This window comes from Spermophilus citellus, assembly GCF_964194105.1.
Source record: "Spermophilus citellus genome assembly, chromosome: 13".
NCBI classification, from domain to species: domain Eukaryota; kingdom Metazoa; phylum Chordata; class Mammalia; order Rodentia; family Sciuridae; genus Spermophilus; species Spermophilus citellus.
The window spans coordinates 116,781,824-116,802,387 of record NC_138193.1 but is presented as its reverse complement, the minus strand read 5'-3'; positions in this window follow the sequence as shown (position 1 = coordinate 116,802,387).

The window sequence follows — 20,564 nt, the reverse complement described above, 5'->3', positions numbered from 1 at the left end:
ATTTTAAAGCATTAATATTTAAAATAGAGACCCCAAATTTGAAGTACTTACATGTAAGTATTAAAGTACAATCATTTCAGAAAATCTTGAAATGTTTATAAAGAAATCAAATGAAATATAAATAAATACAGAGATAGTCTTTGTTCAGGTCTCAATATAATTAAGATGAAACTACCTCAAACCTGATCTGAAGATTCAGTGCATTCGAGAAATTCCCAACACGCTCTTTTTAAACTTAGACTAGACATCACTGACTTCAAAAGGACACACATTTCAAGAAGCCACACATATGGATGCCAGAACCTATCAAAATACTCTGTAGATTTGCATTTAAAATGGGAAACTGTAAAACTCTAGAAGATGTGCATGATCACATGTTTCACGATGAGGTTCTAAATACAACCCACCCCCAAAATCCACGAAAGCTATGGATGTGGCTCAGTGGTTAAGCACCCTGGGTTCAATCCCTGCTATCAAACAAACAAACAATAACAACAAGAAATCCATGAAAGAAAAACCTTATAATGTGGACTTATTAAATTCCTCTGTAAAAAAAATCATATTAAGGAAATAAAAAGACAAATCAAAGACTGGGGGAATGTTTGGAAAGTATATGTCTAAAACAAACTTGTGTACAAAATATAGTAAGACTCAACAATAAGACAACATAATGGGTAAAGATATGAACAGACAACTCACAAGAAAGATACGAGATGGTAAAGAAGCATAGAAATGATTCTTAGTATCACCTGTCATGAGGAAAGCACAAACTAAGACCCCAAGTGCACTGCACACCTACCGAGCTGCTAAGGTCTTTAGTAAGTGTAGTATCAACCATGAGGATGATGAACAGCCACAGGCACTCTTGTGCGTTGCTGGAAGAGCACAAAACAGTTCAACACTATCAAAAACCTGGGCATTTTCCCCAAAGTTAGACATGGTGTCACCATATGGTCCTAAAAATATAGAAAACTGCCTCAAAAATGTATACCGAGATAACAGCACACCGTTACATATAGTAGTTCTGTTCACAATGCCCCAATACCTTAAGCAATCAGGATGTGCTTCAATGGGTGAACAAATAGCATAACTGCTATGAATCCATGCCATGGAGGCCCTGGTGTCTCTGAGCTCCCCCAGATCTCTACTCTGGACTGCCTTTACCTTTGCATACCTCACAGAGGGAAAAGTGAATTCTGAATAGAAACACCTGTATATGCAGCTGATAAACTCAGGCTCAGTATGCAGTTGCTGCCTATGGAAAGAGATTAAAAAGTTCTGGATGTGGGTGGTAAACTCAGAAAAATGCAAGCACAACAACCCAGGCCTGCATCTTTGTTGATAGGAGCTTCCTGGGGAACAACAGACAAACATGGAGGCAACTCCAGGATCCCCACAGAACCACATCTAGGGGAGAACCTGGAGGTGGCTGTCATTAGGGCCCCTATGTCTCACCTCTGATTAGCTTAGAGGACATTATGCTACAGCTTCATACCTCCATCCCAAATTTTAATTTCATCTCTTTCCCAGGTTGCAAATGAATCCTGAGCTTGGATTCTGTTGATTGATTAGCTTGTTTAATGTTGAGAAGAGAGCTATTCCACTACCTAGTCCTGATGCACAACCTCTGAAATTCACTGTTCTGGTTATTCAACATACATTTGCATATTTTAACTAAAATAGAGCCCATCATCCCATGTTTTGATCTAAAAGGATGGTTTAGCAGTTGTTGGGGTTTGCACACTCTGCCATCTGAGCAACTTTCTCTGTGTCCAGAGGCTGCAGAGATGTCATCTGTTGTTACAATTAACTTTTCCCTTCATTTTTCATTGAGCCATAGTGGCCCTGAGGTTAGAAACTGTAGCTCCAACCCACCGGAATCCTGCAGGTGTCCTCTGGGTGAGCAGAGTGTCCCTGCCTGCCTCCCGGGGACTGGTGGCAGCTCTGTGGGAGTGGAGCAGAACAGGTGATCACCTCCTTGGGCTGGGGAGCCTGGAGGAGAAAGGGCAGAGCCGTGGTGCGCTGATGCTAGGCCCACAGTTTCCAGTGCGGGATAAACCAAGCACCTTTCAGAAACTTACAACCTGGCTTCTGTCCGCAGGTACCTCCTATGGGTGACACAAACAGAGGACCTTTTTGGCAGCAGAGCGTGGAGACCCGGAACCCCTGAAGCCACACCTGGGAAGGGCTAGTGCCCTCTGGGCTCCATAAAGTCAATCCAGGGCACTGGAGTGGGAGAAAGGCCTGCACTTCAGGTCATGATTTCTGAGTTCTAATTCCGCTGCACCCTGGCCCAAGCCTGCATGGTTTGGCTGTGTGACTTAACAACTCTGAGCTGTAGTTTCCCACCTGCGCCAGGCGGTGGCAGTGCTGTCCTGGTTCCCACCAGATGGGCAGCGAGGAGCTGGTGCTTTCAGGGTTGGAAAGCACTCTGGGGCTCTAGCACCGCCACCCTCTGTGCATGGATCCTGCTCCCCTCTCCATAGCTCTGTATTCAGCTTGTACTCACGCTTCAAGTCACTGCATCCATAACGTAATTCCACATAGGTACTTGCCCATATTTCAATGTACCCCACATTGTTTGGAGAACCATGTAGTAAATGCCCTCACTTGAGGGGCTGCGGTGTGGCTCAGTGACTGAACGCTTGCTTCATATATGTGAGGCCCTGGGTTTAATCCTCAGCACCACATAAAAATAAAATAAAAATTAAAAATTAAAACTAAATGCCCTCATTTGCTATTCCCCCTTTCAAGACTTAAACCTTTCTTTCAAGCTTTGGATCTGAGATTTCTCAGTGTCCGATGCAAGTGGGTTTGGTTTTTCCCTCATCTAAGACTGGGCCCTGCAATATGGTGGGGCCAGAAGCTGATAGGCATGATGTGGTGTTTACACATGATATTGAGGCTGGGACAAAGTTAAGTCTAGGAATAGTGACTGAGCCTATGTAAGGAGTTTTGAGAACTGATGAGTAAACACCCAGGCCCTGCCTTTCTGATCTTGAGTCTGAATTATACCAATTAACAGGTGGAATGGGAGCTACTTCTACATAGCATACATGAAAGCAATTCAGAGGAGAAAGGCAGAAAGGAAGACTGCAGAAGGGATCTTACACTTGGCTGGGCTCTGGGCACTGCTCTGACCTGTGGCACTTCCTCATGGGGCAATAAGCCCCACCTCCTTACTGCCAGGAGGTTCCCTGTCCTACAGACACCAGGTTGTCCTCATCTTGGACACAAGAGTTTTCCACCAAGGCCTTCTGGATTTCAGCAGAACTTCAGTGTCTAAGCCCAATGGATGCTACTGCAAAGAGCAGGCAGCTGCAAAAGGGGGATGTGAAAGGCTGGCCAAGGGGAAGTAAATGCAGGTTTGCCCTTGCACAGAAATGGGCTTTCAGTGAAATAGGCTTTCAGTGGACACACTTTGTGCAATAAAGTCGCTAACTCTGAGATAAACAAGATTGATAAGAATTTAGCCAAACTAACCAAAATTAAAAGACAGAAGACTTACATAAATAAAATTAGAGATGAAAAAGGGGAAATCATAGACATTACAGAAATTCAGCAGAACATTAGGGACTATATTGAAAACTTATATTCCAATAAATTGGAAAACCTAGAAGAAATAGACACATACAACCTGCTAAAACTGAATCAAGAGGACATAGAAAACCTAAACAGACCAATAACTAAGAATGATATATAGAAACCATAAAAAAATGCCTTCCAAAAAATAAAACTCTGGGACCAGATGGATTCTCAGCTGAATTCTATTAGACCTTTAAAGAAGAACTAAAGCCAATACTCCTCAAATTAATCCATGAAATAGAAAAGAATGGAGCACTTCCAAATGCATTCTATGAAGCTAGTATCACTCTCATATCAAAACCAGATAAGGACACATCAAGTAAAGAACACTGCAGACCACTATCATTGATGAACTTAGATTTTTTAAAAATATACCTAATAAAATATTAGCAAATCATGTTCAACAACATACTAAGAAGATTGTACATCATGATCAACTTGGTTTTATACCAGAGATGCAAGGATGGTTTAATATACACATATCAATAAATGTAATTCATCACATAAGTAGAATTAAGGGCAAATATCATTTAGTCATCTTGATAGGTACAGAGAAAGCCTTTGATAAAATTCAGCACAAAATTTGACAAAATAAAAGCAATGAAGAAACTAGGGATAGAAGGAACCTACCTCAATACCCTAAAGGGTGTATATGAAAAAACCTAAAGCCAACCCCACAGTAAACAGGAGAAAACTGAAAGCATTTCCTTTAAAATCAATAACAAGACAAAGATGTCCACTCTCACCACTCCTGTTTAATATAATTCCAGGCAGAACAATTAGGCAAGAGAAGGAAATAAAGGGATTAAAAGTAGGAAAGAAAGGAGTGAAATTATCACTGTTGGCAGATGATTTGGTCCTATACTTAGAATATCAAAAAAACACCACCAAAAGACTATCAGGGCTAATAAGCAAGTTTGCCAAAGTAGCAAGTTACAGAATCAACATAAAAAATCAGTAGCTTTCCTATACATCAATAATTAATCTGCAGAGAAAGTAATCAAGAAAACTATTCCATTCTCAATAGTCTCAAAGAAAATAAAATACCTGGGAATAAATCTAACCAAGGAGGTGAAAGATCTCTACAATGAAATCTATAGAAGATAGAATAAAGAAATTGAAGATGACTCAAGAAGATGTAAATACCTCCCATGTTCATGGACACAAATGTGAGCTTTCAGGGCTGGGGATGTGGCTCAAGCGGTAGTGCGCTCGCCTGGCATGTGTGCGGCCCCAGTTCTATCCTCAGCACCACATACAAACAAAGATATTGTGTCCGCCGATAACTAAAAAATAAATATTTAAAAAAATGTGAGCTTTCAAGGCCCCTTTTTTTTCTAATGTGGCTCACAGGAGTCAGAAAGGAGTGTACTTAGTACTGCCAATTCACCCCAAAGCCTATCTTTCAAACATATCTTAAATAATAAACTTGAACAAGCAGGTGACAAAAATCAGGTAAAAGAAGTCATAAAGAGCATGTCTCCTCATGCCCTCTCCAGGTCCCACCTCCCAGCACCTTCAGCAACATGGAAGGTCTTTAACCCCTGTCCTTTTGCTTTTCATTTAATGATTTATTAAAGAATTGCTCATGGTGATCACCTGAAACTTCTGTGATTAGCTCATTGGAACTTGTACCCTCCCACAAGTTTAATCAACTTCTGTGATTAGCTCATTGGAACTAATCCTCCCAAATCCTCAATCCTCCCCAAACTTGTGGGAGGGCACAAGTTCCAATGAGCTAATCACAGAGTTGGTTCCACTGCACCCAGCCATCCATGGCCACCCAGAAATCATAGATCATGATTCACCTCCCTGGCTGCAAATAGACACACTGCTTCACTGCTTCATAGATTGAAGGATCAGGAGGTTAGTGCCAGGAAACTGGGTCAAAGACCTTTTTTTTTTTTTTTTTTTTTTTTTTGATACCAGAGATTGAACCCAGGGACACTTAACTACTGAGCTCCATCCCCATACCTTTATTTATTTATGTATTCAACTATTTTATTTTTAGATAAGGTCTTCCTAAGTTGCTTTAGGGTATCAATAAGTTGTTCAGGATGGCTTTGAATTTGTATTCCCCCTGCCTCACCCTCCCCAAGGCTCTAGATTAACAGGCATCCAACACTGTGCCTTGTCCAGATTTCTTATTATGACTCACCAACACACATAAAGAAATAAAAGGCATATATATATATATATATATATATATATATATATATGCTTTTCAACTTGAAAAAGAACTTAAATACACACTGCACTAGCAAATATGAAAAGATGCTTAAGGTCTCATTAATTATGGTCATGTAAGTTAAAGTCACAGTGAAATTTCCTCACTCCTGTTAAAATAATTTACAATAGCAAGCATTGGCAAGAATGAAGACAAATGTGTAACCTGTGTGTGAAATAATTGCAGTTTCATCAAAAAGTTAAAATTAGAATTATTAGAATTATCATAGTACTCAAGTCTGTTCCTAGGTTTTTACACCAAAGAACTGGAAGAAGATATTCAAAGCAAAATGTGTATGTGTTCTTTCCATCTGTTTAAGTCATGAAAATGAGGGACAGGCTCATAAAGAGTTCCAGGAAGAAAAAGGTGGATCTGAGTAAAAAATTATAATAGTTATATAATTATAATAGTCATCCCCCATTAAAAAAAAAAAAAGAAACTGTCAGCTCTTTTCACGGAGCACAGCAGCCCTGTGATTCTTGCTCTCATACAACACCAGTTAGGTGGGTCTCCATATACAGCACAGCAATCCTGTATGTTCCTGTCTCTCCACGTGGACACGTGCAACTCTGCAATTGTTCACATTTTAGATATCAAGTTTCTTGGATCTGCCAGTAGACATGATCAACCTTAAGAATCCTTCCATCAGAAAATTCCAGTTTTCTGGATATAGAATTCAACAGTATTGCACATCTATCCATCAATAGAACCCCAGTCATCTGTCTGTACAATTGGTGCCCAGAAGCCCTGCATTTCCTGCTATCATTTTCCCAGTTGTCTGGCTTTGAATATGGACAGAAGTAGCCCTGGCATTGTGGATCTCCAAATAGATTCCAGCAGCCATGGTAATTCTGAGACCATGAGCATTATAGACCACTAGCAATGGAAATTATGGACAGTATGATTTCCTGACCACATAGAATCCCATTCTCCTGTTCCTGATGTACAGCCCATCAGTACTGTGTGTCCACCCATCACGGAAACCAAGTTGCCTGGCTTTTCTACAGCAGTCCATCAGTCCTTCACATCCTGCCATCATAAGAACCCATTTCCCTAGCTGTCCACAAAGAGCAGAGCAAGTTTGTAAGTCCTGACAGCACAGAACCCCAATTTTCTGTGAATTCCATGTAAATTCAAGAAGCCCTGCAATTTCTGCCATCATAGAAACCCAATTGTCTCCCCTTGAACATACACACCAGCAGCCCCAGGAATCCTGTCATTAGAGAAGCCCATCTCTGCTCTCCACATTAAAACCAACAGCCTGGCAATTCCTGCCATCACACAACCAAGTTAACTTGCTCTCCAAGAAGATCCCAGCAGTACTGTGAGGCATACCATAAATTCCCCTTGCTTACACATGGAGTTCAGCAGCTCTGTCAATCCTCCCATCATACAGCCCAGTAACCCAGTGAATTCTGCCATCTTACAACACCAGTTACCTGCCTCTCCATGTGGACACCAGCAGCCCTTGGATTTCTGATATCATGGAAACACAACTTTCTGTGTCTCCATGATGATTGCAGCAGCCCTGTGTGTACTGCTGTCATAGACAACAGTTCCATGTCTTTCTATCTAGAAGACAGTAGTCTTGGTTGTCCAGTCATCAATAGAATCCCAGTTCCCTTACTACCAGAGTCCAGCAGTACTGTGAGTCCTACCATCACAGAAACACACTTCCCTGATCTTTCTCATAAATCTTGGAGCACTTCAAGTCTTATCAACAGAACATCAGCTTCCTTGTTCGCCATATAAAAAAGCAGCAGCTCTGGGAGTCCAGACATCATTGCCTCACTATTCCATTGCTTACCACTCAAAGCCACCAATTCTGAACATCCTGCCATCACAGGCTGCAGATCCCTTTGCTACACAATGAGTCCCTCCAGCTAATTACAGCCCTGACCTCTAAGACACAGGCTCCGGAGCAGCGCAGACCCCTCTGCATTAAGGATGCGACCACCGCCTGCCCGGTCGGAGGGAGCTGTCGCTCTCCACCTGACCTTCACCTTAGGATCTTTACGCAGTCAGAGTTCCGAAGGCGGCCATGGCCGGCGCGTTCCAGGGCGCCCCTCTCCCCCGCGCCGCTATATCCGCAGCGCCACATAGCAGGGCAGGAGCCTCCGTGCCCCGCCGCCTCGTGGTCTCCCAGCACGCTCCCATCCCGCCTGCCGCGCCCGCCCTCTCGCTCTGGGAAGCCACCGCAAGTCGGGAGCCTGCGCTCACCTGGGCAGAGGCAATCAGACAGACCGCAGACCCACAGTAGCGTCCAGGTGAGCTAATGGTGTGCACGGGAGGACCAGCGGAAGAGAGAAGGAAGCCTGCCCGCACTGGGCTGCCTGCCATTGCGCTTGGGCTCCGTCTAGCCCCCTGAGCCTCAAGGGCGGGGTCTCTTTCCAGGTTGCGATCTGGGCAGTCGCCAGCTGGAGCTGGGATTCCAGGGTGAGCGGCCCCAGGCCTCTGTTGCTCACCCAAGTGGACTCCCAGGAAAGCTAAAGCCAAGGCTGCCTGGTGTCCTTGCAGCGGGAGGTTCCATAGAAAGGAATTGACTTGAGTGAGTTGGTAGACCATGGAGTCGACTTATTTGGGTGGTGCTGCTTGCTGCAAACGGTGCCCTTCTCTGAGGTAGGAAGGTCCCAGAATACCCCATGTTGAGTGGTTAAACACAGGACTAAATTAACCATAATTTAGTTATCCATAATTATCTATAATTTTCTAAGAAGAAAGACTCCAAAATTCCTCATGGTGAGGCCACTTTACCCACAATCCTACTATGGGCAGAAATTCTTAAGATTCCCTAAGTGATCAGGTAAAACGTGGGACTACATTACCTACAATCCTAATGGGAGAAAGTTTCCAAGATCCTCTGACATAAGTGGTAAACCCAGGAATGTATCATGTACAGACTAAGGTTTAGGAATTCCTAATTCCCTACTGTGGGCCAGCTAAACCAGGGATTACACTATCCACAATCCCAAGAAAAAAGGGAAGCTCCGAGTATTGCCAATGCTTATCAAGGAAAAATGGGGGCATGTTATTCATAAATCTTGGAACTGTATTACCTAAGGCAAAGATGTTCCAGGAACCCCTTGGCCTGTGGTAAACCTGACACTGTATTTAAATCTTTATGGGGGGAGGAATCTCCCAGAATCCCCCAGTGAGTGATAAACCCAAGACTGCATTACCCACAATCCTCATTGGGAGAGTAACAAGTCCACAGGAAAGAAAGCTTCCACAAGTCCCCACTGTGTAATACGTGGGACTACATGACCAACAATTCTATGGCACAGGAAGTTCCCAGAATTCTTTGAATGGAGAAGGCAAATCAAGGGACTACATTATCCAAAATCCTCAGGGAGGAGGCTCCCAGAATACCCAGCAGTGGGCAGGCAATTTGGACTACATTACCCATAATCCTCATTTGAGACCCTGCTGCTATCAGGGAAAAACCTGGGACATTACCAATAATACTAAAATGGAAGAAGTGGGATACTGGGAACTTCCTCCATTTTAGGATTATGGGTAATGGTGTCCCCCTCCCCCTCCGAAGTGGTTATATCTAGAACTATAATACCCATAATTACATGGGCTCAAAGCACCCAAGATTCCCCTAAGTGAGCAATAAATCTGAAATTACATTACTAATAATTCTTAGGGGAAGAGTCTCCCAGGACAGCCAAGAGTGAGCAAGCAAATAATGGAACTTTAATTTCCAGAATTCTATGAAGACGCATTTTCCAGGATCTCTTACAGTGAGCAGGCAAAACTTGGGATTACATATCCCATAAAACTAAGGGGTAAGATGGCTTCCAGAATACCCAGCAGTGAGCAAGCAAATGTTGGAACTACACTACCCATAATCCTCAGCAGAGGAAGTTCTCAGGATTTCTGCATGAAGAAAACAAATTGTGAGACTACATTACCCACAATTCAAAGAGAGAGAAAGCTCCCACAATTCCCCACTGATAGTACAAATTATATGACTACATTACCCACAATTCTGAGGGGTGAAATTTCCCAGAATTCCCCAAAGTGAGTGGTATGCTACCGACTACTTCACCCATCATCCTCAGGGAAGGAGGCACCCAAAATACCAAATGGTGAGTGGAGAAATACTGGGTCTATGTTACCCATAATACTAAAGGGGAAGAAGTTTCCAAGATCCTTTGCACGAAGAGGACAAATCATGGGACTACCTTACCCACAATTCTATTGGGTGGAATTCCCAGAGCTGCCCAAAGTAAGTGGTATGCTCTTTACTACTTCACCCACGGTCCTTATGGAAAAAGGCTCACAGAATACCCAGTGGTGAACAGCAAATGTTGATACTATGTCATTCATGATTTTAAGGAGGGGAAGTTCCCAGAATTCTTTGCTCAGAGAGGCTAAATCATGGGACTACAATACCCACAAGTCCACAGGAAAGGAAGCTTCCGCAAGTCACCCACTGTGTAATACGTGGGACTACATGACCCACAATTCTATGGCTCAGGAAATTCCCAGAATTCTTTACATGGAGAGGGCAAATCATGGGACTACATTACCCAAAATCCTCAGGGAGGAGGCTCCCAGAATACCCAGCAATGGGCAGGCAATTTGTACTATATTACCCATAATCCTAGGAGGGAGGAAGTTCCCAAGATCCTCTGCACAGAGCCAATAAATCATGAAACTACATTACCCACAACTCTAACAGGGGAGGAATCTACCACAAGTCTCCACAGTTTGAATAAAATATGGGATTATATTACCTGCAATTCCATGTGAATTGGTAGAAGGAATTACCCAGAATTCCTCAACCTAAGCCATACACCTGTTAAGACTTACCCACAATATTTGGGGAGAGCCTCCCACAATACCAAGCTAAGAGCAGGAAATATTGGGACTACATTATCCATAATCCTAAGGGGAAGAAGTTCCCAGGATCTCCAGTGTCAGTGGTTAAACCTGGTCCTATACTACCCATGGTCTTTAGTGGCAGGAATTCAAGAGTACCTCTTGGTTTTGTAAATCTCACTAACCTTTGCCCTGTGGTTAATTTTTGCCTAGCCCTATCCCTACCCCTAAAATTACTCAGAATCCTCAGGGTATAAGGGCAAGCATGTGCATTCAGCTTTCATGGGTCTCCTGGCAGAGGTGTGTGGGTAAGATCAAGGACTACATCACCCATAATTCTTAGGGTGAGGAAGCGCCCAGAATCTCCCAAGGAGAGTCAGAAAAACCCAAACCCTAACTCTATTCTTGTTGTAATGTAGTTCAGCATTTTGCTAGCTCTTCATGGGGGATCCTGGGGCTTCATCTTCCTTAGGATTGTAGGTTATTTAGTCCAGACTTTTTCCCACTCACGGGAAGAAGTGGAAATAATTCTCCTAAAAGTTTCTGACCCTGAGGACTGTGGGTAATGTAGTCCAGCATTTTGTCAGTTTGCTCCTGTGAGGTGACCCCCCCACCATAGATTGTGGGTAATGTAGTCCAGTATTGGTTCTCTCTGCAGAACCCAGGGAACTTCTGCCCCATTTGGATTGTAATGAAGTCCCTGTATTTTCTGGTTCAGAGGGGTTGATTCTGTGTACTTCTACCTCCCCCTCCATGCATTATAAATAATGTAGTTCAGCATTTTGCCTGCTTGGGGGGTGGAGAAATGGGCCCTTGAGAATTTCCACACCAGAGGGCTAAAGGCACTGTAGTGCATTTTGCTAGCTCCTGTGGGGGAATCTGGGAGCCTCTGCCACCTCAGGATTGTGAACAGTTTAGTCGCTTGTTTTACCAGCTCACAGGAGGCACGGGAATCCTATGATCTCTGTCCCCCAGGATTGTGGGTAATGTAGTCTCACGTTACAGCTCATGGTGAAGGAATTCCTATGAACCTCCCATTCCCACCCCCACCCCAAACATTGTGGGTAATGTAGTCTAGTGTTTTCCTGGTTCTCTGGGGGGATCCTGAGAACTTCTTCCCCCTTAGGACTATGGGTAATGTAGTCCCACACTTTGCTAGCTCACAGTGGGGAGCACTCCTGTAAGCTTCTACTGTCCCCCTGAGAATTATGGGTAATGTAGTCCAGTGTTTTTCCCACATACACCTCTGTCAGATGTCTATGTAAGCACAGTTATCACCACAGTGGCTTCTGGGAATTATCAGACAAATCACTCAACTGTGTACAGACTTACTCAGAATAAATGTTAACAATGAAGCAACATTAGCATTTGCCCTCAGGCACTAGTGAGTCTCCCTGTGCTGGGAACCCCAGGCCTCCCCTGCACTACCCTGAGTTTGTGCCTCAATTTCTCCTTTTAGTGTGCTGGGTTTTCTCCCCATAAAATATACTATGACAGTGAGCAGTCAAAGCCTCACAAGGAATACTTTCATAAAATTAAGTCCTACTAAAATATTACCTACAAAAGTGAAAACAAGGCAGAGCTTCTTTCTCAGCACATGGGATAGTGGACAAGAGGCTTTTCCTCATTCTTCCCCCACCTTTTCCTCAGATAGACTTCAGTTATCACAAAACCACAGTGCCATCCACATGTAGATGCCAAGGGGGAAGAAATCTCATGGTACACACAGTCCCTAGGTGTCCCCAGCCAAGGCATCTCCCTTTGAGGCTATCAAGGAAGCTCTGTCACAACAGTCATTGGTCCAAAGTGCCTTTAGCCTGCACCCATGGTCCCTTCCTGGGTGGGTTCCCAGTTTTGGGTTAGAGTTACCTCACTGTGGACATGGGCACCAGGTGTCCTCAGCTACAGCATTTCTCTGTGTGGGTCCCAAGGAGAAGGAAGCTTTTGTCACCACACTCATAGCCCCAAGGTGTCCACAGCAATGGTCTCCCCTGGTGGACCATAGGGTGAGGGTTACAGCAGGTCTTGAAGGTTTGAGTTATCTCACTGTGGACATGGACCCCAGGTATCCCCAGCCATGGAATTTCCCCAGGTGAGTCCTGAGAAGAAAGTTTGCTGTGGGCATAGGACATCCATCCCTGGCAGTCATATGATTCAAGGGGATCAGAAAAAAGTCACTCTGGGGCTGGGGATGTGGCTCAAGCGGTAGCGTGCTCGCCTGGCATGCGTGAGGCCCGGGTTCAATCCTTAGCACCACATACCAACAAAGATGTTGTGTCCGCCAAGAACTAAAAAATAAATATTAAAAATTCTCTCTCACTCTCTCTCCTCTCTCACTCTCTCTTAAAAAAAAAAGAGAGAGAGAGAAAGATGTAAATCATAGCCAATACTACTTTTACACAGTTGCTGCTTTCTTTCATTAAAAAAAAAAAAAGAAAAAAGTCACTCTGAGAACCCTCTTCTGGCCATTGTGGTCAGTTGAGGATAATCAGTGCCTACTGTTCAGCACTGGCCCTGCGTCTCCTTGTGGCAGTCCTGGTGAAGCTCTGAAATGCATCGTTTTGATTTTATGAGGCTATAATTTTGGAAATAAAACAGTAACAGAATCCACCATTTTATGTTCATAAAGGATAAAGATAGCAAAAAGCAAAATACATAGTCAATAAGCAAAAATCAATTGATTTCTTATATATCAGCAAAACTATATAGGAAAAATTGGGATTTAAAAACTAGAATAAGAAAAAAAATGAACAAGTCCATTTACAATAGCATTCCCAAAATTTAAAAGTTATGTATGTTTTAAATTACAACTACACTTTTAGAAAATCTTGAAACAATTGAAAGAAATCAAACAAAATATAGAGATATTCATTGTTCAGTCTCTACATAGTAAAGATGAAATTCTCTCACAGTTGATTTGCAGATTCAGCACAATCACACTCAAATTTCCAGAAAATTGTTTCTGAGCCTAGAATAGATATCACAGACTACTAGCAGAGGTATGTGGGCAAAACTCAGAATTATATCAACAATGATGCCAAGGGGCAGAAGTTGTCAAGCCCTTCTCTTATAGTGAGTGGGCTAAACACAGGACTACATTACCCACAATTCTAATTGGAAGAAACCACCAGGATCCCTAGAAGATAATCAGCAAAATGCTAAACATTGTATTTAATCCCAGAGGTTTGGGAGGCTGAGGTTGAAGGATTACGAGTTCAAAACTGGCCTTAGCAATTTAGTGAGGCCCTAAGCAACTTGACAAGACCCTGTCTCAAAAAAATAAAAAGTTTGGAGATGTGGCTCAGTGCTTAAGCACCCCTGGGTTCAATCCCTAGTACCAAAACAAACCCTAAACTTACCATAGCCCTAATACTGGCCCTAACAATACTCAGAATCCTCAGAATCTTTCAGTTTCCATGGGATTCCTGACAGGGGTGAGAGGGCAAAACTCACAATAACTTTACCCATAATTGTTGCATTTCTCATGACTAAAACACTTAGGGTCACTCCAGGTAAACTGAACTGGGCTATATGAAATAATCACACAAGAGACAGAGAAACCGTTTTCTTTGGGTCTTGTGAAGGCTCCTCTGACCTTAGGGGTTCATGGAAAGAGAGAGAGAACATGTGATGATCCCTTTAATTGGGGAGAAGCCATTCAAATGATGCAAGTGGTCAGGTTTCAGGGGGTTGAGTGTGGCTTTATTATGTCTTCTGTCATCAGGTTGACTGACAGACAGCTAGAAAGGCCATGCTCAAAAGCATGGCCTTTTTATAGGGAGTTTCCATGGAACATTCTATCCAAAACTGGGCAAAGGGGTAGTGTTACAAAAAGAATAGGTGAGTGTAGCTCAACCTCAGGGGTATGCCTACTCAGAAGACTGGCCTTGCTATCTGAGTAGGGGAAAAGACCAAGTCATGAGTCATGGCACTACCACGCTAACTACAGTTATCTTTCAGATCCTTGTGGTGCATCAGGACTGGAAGGCATGGTAGCTCAATGTGGCTCCCCACATATTCCCCCTTTCTTAATATTTAAATCCAATTGGGGAATTATATCTTTTAGTCACTGGATTCTTGCTCTGAGGTCATTATGATCTACTATTGAAACACAAAAGGAATTAGTAGAAAACATTATCTCAATGTCACACCATGTGGAATGTTTCAACATATTTAGGATTAAAGTTATTTAATTAACTTTGGAAGATCCAGGTTATTATTATTATTTTGCCAACACTTATCAGAAGATTCTTAATCTTTTCCAAATTTTATTGGGAAGCATTCTGTTTGGCCATAGTAACATAGACATTTTTATTTGGCATGGCATTTAGGCCTTTCCACAAACCATAGAGCAGAGAGCTCATTCACAATATTTATTACAGAGGCTTTTTAGAGCATTTTAACTTAGTTCAAATCCTTCCATCAGCACTTATCTGACTATGAAGAATCTTGGAAGTAATTTAAGTCAAATATTAATAAAATCAATATGTTTTAAGATATAACTGCAAGAAATATTGTAGAAGCAAGGAATAATATTTAAAGTATCACTTCAAGGATCATGAGATCAAGAGCTTGCCTAGGTCTGGTTAATTGGCATGCACCTGTTTTAAAGCCTAAATATTAACTTCAGCATATAATAGATCTGAAATATTAGCTGGAAATAACTAGAGATAACAATAATATAAATTGTATTTTTCATCCTTCCTCTTAATTATCACATTTAAGGAGTTTATTAGGTCTGTCAGTAATATAAATATTCTGAAGGTTGGAGTCAAACATCAAAACATCTTTGTGGATGCCATCTCACTGAGAGTTTAAAGTTTCTAGGAGTTATGGCATCCTCATGTAATTGTTCTTGTCCATTCTAGGAGACCAGCCTAAAATATAACCTTTATTTCTAGATATCTTTTGTTGTACTGACAAGACATGCACAATCCGTCCACTTACAAAAGGTATCAACTTCTATTGTAGAAATATTAGGGCAATAATACATTGGTGGATATTCTATGTAAATAACTGTCTTGAATAAGAAAAAAAATCTATTTTATTAATTTTTCTGACAATTATCTAGATAAGTAAATATAGTCTTAATCTTAGGGACCAGCATGATTGGCTGGTTTAGGTTTCTTATATGCTGTCTTTTTCTCAAATGATACTTCCAGACATCCTGTTTACCATAGGATCAACATATAGGTTGATCACAGTCAGTGAAACCAGAATTTGACACGCAGTCAGTATAGATAGGTACATTGAGTTAGGTCAGGTCAAGGAGGCCAATTCTGAGTGAGTCTGGGAAGTTGGAGACTGTCCCCTGAGGGTTCTTATCAAGAACCTGCCTCTGTTTCAACCTGTTGACAAGGTAACCTGTCCCAGGAATTTCCCCTCCCTACAGGGAGCTATAAGGTTGTTAATATGTCCAGGACTACTCTACACTGCTCTTCCCTCTTCAGCCCACCTATTTCCCACCTTTTGACCCACACACTGAGCATTCCTGGGCCTAGTCACTAGAAAGGAAGGAGAAAGATAAGGGGAGGGGGGAGACAGGAGAACAAAGAAAGCCTGGGTCATACAAAAAGGGCAGAACACCTTGCTTCTTGGGATACCAGCTATGACCCCCTTCTCCCTCATGGGAGAAATCTATGTTACCCCTTTTTAAATAAACCCTGGTTCATATGCTTACCTCAGCATGCTTCTCTAATGTTCAAACTTCATGGGGAAGCAGGATTTGTCACCCAATATCTAGTGGTATCATAGTACAATTAATCTAGTTTCATTGGTGGACTTTCCAGTCCACACTGCAATGTACATTAAAAATGGACCTGAGAAATGGGTCCATAGAAGTCTCTTCATAAGTTTTACTGACCTGACAAACTTGTGAATCTACATGGCTATAAACGCTATAGCTGAAAATTTACCTTCCTGTGCCAGATTTTTCAGTCACTATCATGATGACAGGTTTAAACTTTGTCTTTTAAAATCTGATTAATTTACTGAATCATGTTCAGTAACAATAAGACTCTCAGTATCACAATTTAAGAAAATTTTGAAATATTTGTAAGATGTAGTGTGTGCCTTTGGAGTCCTGTTTCCCCCTTTTCTTTATTTAATAAAATTGATTAAAGGCCTTGTGTAAATTCTAAAATATTAATATATGAATCTGGATCTCTTGAAAATCTTCCTGAATTTATTTTGGTCTATATTAAGTTTGAGAGGTTTCCTTTGATTATAGGTTCTAGTAGGTAAATTTTTAAGTCCTTCTCTTAAGAGTAATTAAGGCTAGATATGAAAATGAGATACCTTTTATTGATTATTGTAATTTCCCAATACATAGATAATTAATTTATTCTAACAATTTAAAAAGAACCATCAACCTCTTTCTGAGACAAGGTCTTAAAATATCTCTGTTTCAGAATATTATCCTTTAATTAGGTGTCTCTTAATTGTCTTTTAGAAAATATGATTAAGGTTAATTCCCAGTGTAGAGAGTGATATATAAATCTTATCATATTTTTTTACAGATAATAGGTCCAGTCAGAGAACTTATAAAGTACCAATGAATTTTCAACAAGGTTTGTAACCATTATTGCTCAAAACTAACATACAACTTTAATTTGGAAAACCTCAGTCCTAATAAAATGTTCTCCCAAATCTCATAATTATCCAAGAAACAAAGTAACATGTAAGAATCAGCAGTGTCTCTGAATCAATCAAATTTAGTAACCAAGGAGAATTGTCAAAATTGGGATCTAAGACAGCAGTTTAATATATTTAGTGTTTAATTAAGAATATGAATTTATTGAAAAAATTAATCCTTGCCTTAAACAGTAGAAATCATTAGGCAATAAAGACCTTCCTTAAAGAAAATAAACTTAACATTTTAATATGTCTTCATCATGTCTAAATATGGACAAAATATTAGCTGATATCAGCATAGTAAAATCAGGAAAATAGCCTGAAATATTCTTAAATTAATCAGTTAAAATTTTTATAGTCAGTCCAGTACATATAAATCTTTTTCTCAATTGTTTTAACTTTATATATGATCTGTCTAGATAATGATATAAAGATCTATTTAGGAAAATATCTTTATCATTAAAACCTAGAATAGAAAGACATTGTTTTACCCAAAGATGATTTTTTTCTTCTTCTGAGGACCTCCAATGTGTGCTTCTTCTCTGTTGAAGCATCTTCTTTTCTTTTAAAACTTTTCCTGGTTATACTTTGAAACAATTTCTGAAAACTTTAGAATCAAAACAAGTTATCGTATCTGGATAAGAAGAAATATCTTAATGAAAATATAGTTAAAGTACTTGGATATTTCTTTTTTTAAAGAAGAGAGAGAGAGAGAGAGAATTTTTTAATATTTATTTTTTAGTTTTCAGTGGACACAACATCTTTGTTTGTATGTGGTGCTGAGGATCGAACCCGGGCCACACGCATGCCAGGCGAGTGCACTACCGCTTGAGCCACATCCCCAGCCCCACGTGGATATTTTTGTAGATAGAATTGTATCTGTTTATCATCTAATACAGTTTGTATACTAATATGAGATTACTTGATTGTTGTTTGACCTCTTGAAATAAAATATATAGTAAAATACATTTATCTCAAATATCTGCAATTAAAAGGCAGAGCATCAGATAAATGCATGTATAAGAAATGTATAAATTATGTGTTTTATATTGAAGAAAAACAATTAGATAAACATATATTAACTAAACAATTAGACATTTAGACAACTAGACTGCTCTGGAAGGGAACCCAGGGGTACGCCTAGAGACAAGGCCTACAAGGGTTTCCCAGCATGGCCTCTCCTAGGGCTGCTCTGAGGAGAGGGGAGCTCTGCCCTCCCTGTAGAATGATCTATGCTGTCCAACAGGAAGGGTTCCTCTGCTCATCTCTGAGGAGAAAGCTCCCTCCTCAGCCTGAGGGCCAGACAACATCCAAGGTGGACCCAGGCCCCCCCACTCAGCCTCCCATTATGCTAATCACCTGAAACTTTGCTGGGAGTGGAGATGCCCCATGGGAGGGGAGACACCCTGCTGGGAGGGGAGATGCCCCCTCTAAGGGAGTCACACCCCCTGTAGGGGTGACACTCCCCCTAAGGAAGAGACACCAGCTTTCAGGGAAGCCAACCCCTGGGAGGGGAGATACCCTGCTGGGAGGGGAGATGCTTGCCCCCACAAACCCAGACAACCCCCTAGGGAAGAGAGACACCCTGCTAGAAGGGGAGATATCACTAGAACTGGAGCAACCCCCTAGAAGTAAAGACACCCTACTAGGAGAGCAGAGGCCCCCACTCTAGGGGAGACACTTCCCTGGGATGGGGAGACACCCTGCTGGGAAGGGAGAAGCTCCTGCTGGAAGGGGAGCATCCTGGGCTTCCTGGGGACTCTGCTTCTTCCTCCACCCCAGAAGTGTTTCCACTGCTGTCCCTAGGTCTGGCTGTGCTTTCTGTGGCATGAGGAGGAGTGAAATATCTAGAGAGCAGAAAAGGGAGACCAGAAGCCACCTCCCTGCACTACAGACTGATCCCCACCAGGTCAGGCCTGCTGTGGCCAGGGGCCAGGGGCCAGGCAGCCACAGTGAGCCCTTCTTCACTCCTGCGCCCAAGGGCAGAGGCCAGAAAGGGGCCAACACAGAGGCCTCTGGAAGTGGTATTTGACACAGGGTAACAAAAGCCCACTTTAGGATCAGGGGTGTGAAGAAAAGCAGTGAAATCCCAGCCCATGGTGGCCAGTCTAGGAGTAGGGAAACCTGAACTCCGACCAAGTCCCAGCAGCTTCTGGGAGCTGCAGGCTGCACCTGCCCCCTGCCTTGAGTGTCCCAAGAGACATACATAGCCTACCAGTGTGCCTAGGCCTGGAGTCTCCCTTAGGCTGACCTGAGGAGGGAACCCGGGCATCACTAGAGATGTGGTCCATGAGGGTCCCCAGCTTGGCATTTCTGAAGGCTCCTCTGAGGAGAGGAAACCCAGGCATCCCTAAAGACGTGGCCCACCAGGGTCCCCAGGCCTGACTACACCCCCAGGCTGCTCTAAGGAAAGGGAACCCAACGTGTTCCTAGAGACATGGCTGAGTGTATCCACAAGCCAGGTTTCTTCCTCAGGCTGGTCTGAGGAGAGGAACCAGAGGCATCCATAGAGATATAGCCAAGAGGGTCTCCAGGCCTGGCATCTCCCCCAGGCAGGCTGCTCTCCATGGGTACCCCCAAGATGCTCTTAGAGAGGTGGCCCAAGAGGGTTTTCTGGCTTGTCATCTATTCTGGCTGCTCTGAGGAGAGGGGGACTCTGCCCTCCTTGTGGAATGACCCACCTTGTCCAGCAGTCAGGGTTCCTCTGCTAAGCTCTGAGAAGAAAGCTCCCTATTCAGACTTAGGGTGATACAGATTCAAAGATGGCAACCAGTTCCCACCCTCAGCCCCTCTGCCCACAAAACTCACCTGAATCTTGGCTGGCAGTGGAGATGTCCCCGAAGAGGGGAGACATGCTGCTGGGAAAAGAGATGCCCACCCTCATAACCCCAGATAACCCCCCCCCCAGCAAAGAGAGACACTTTACTAGGAGGGAACACACCCCTTGGAGTGGAGCCAGCCCATGGGATTGGAGACACCCTGATAGGAGGGGAGAAGCCCCCACCATAGGGGAGATGCCATCTTGGGATGTGAAGACATCCTGCAGAGAGGGGAAAGCTCCCACTTGGAGGGGAGCTGCCTGGGCTTCCTGAGGACTATGCTTCTTCCTCCAACTCAGGAATTACTGGATGAAACCTGTTCCCACTACAGTATCTAGGTCTGGCTTTGCTGCCTCTAGCACCAAGAGGAGTGGAATCTCTAGAGAGAACAAAAGGGAGTCCAGGAGCCACCTCCTTGCACCCCATCCAATCCTCCACCAGATCAGGCCTGCTGCGGTCAGGGGCCAGGC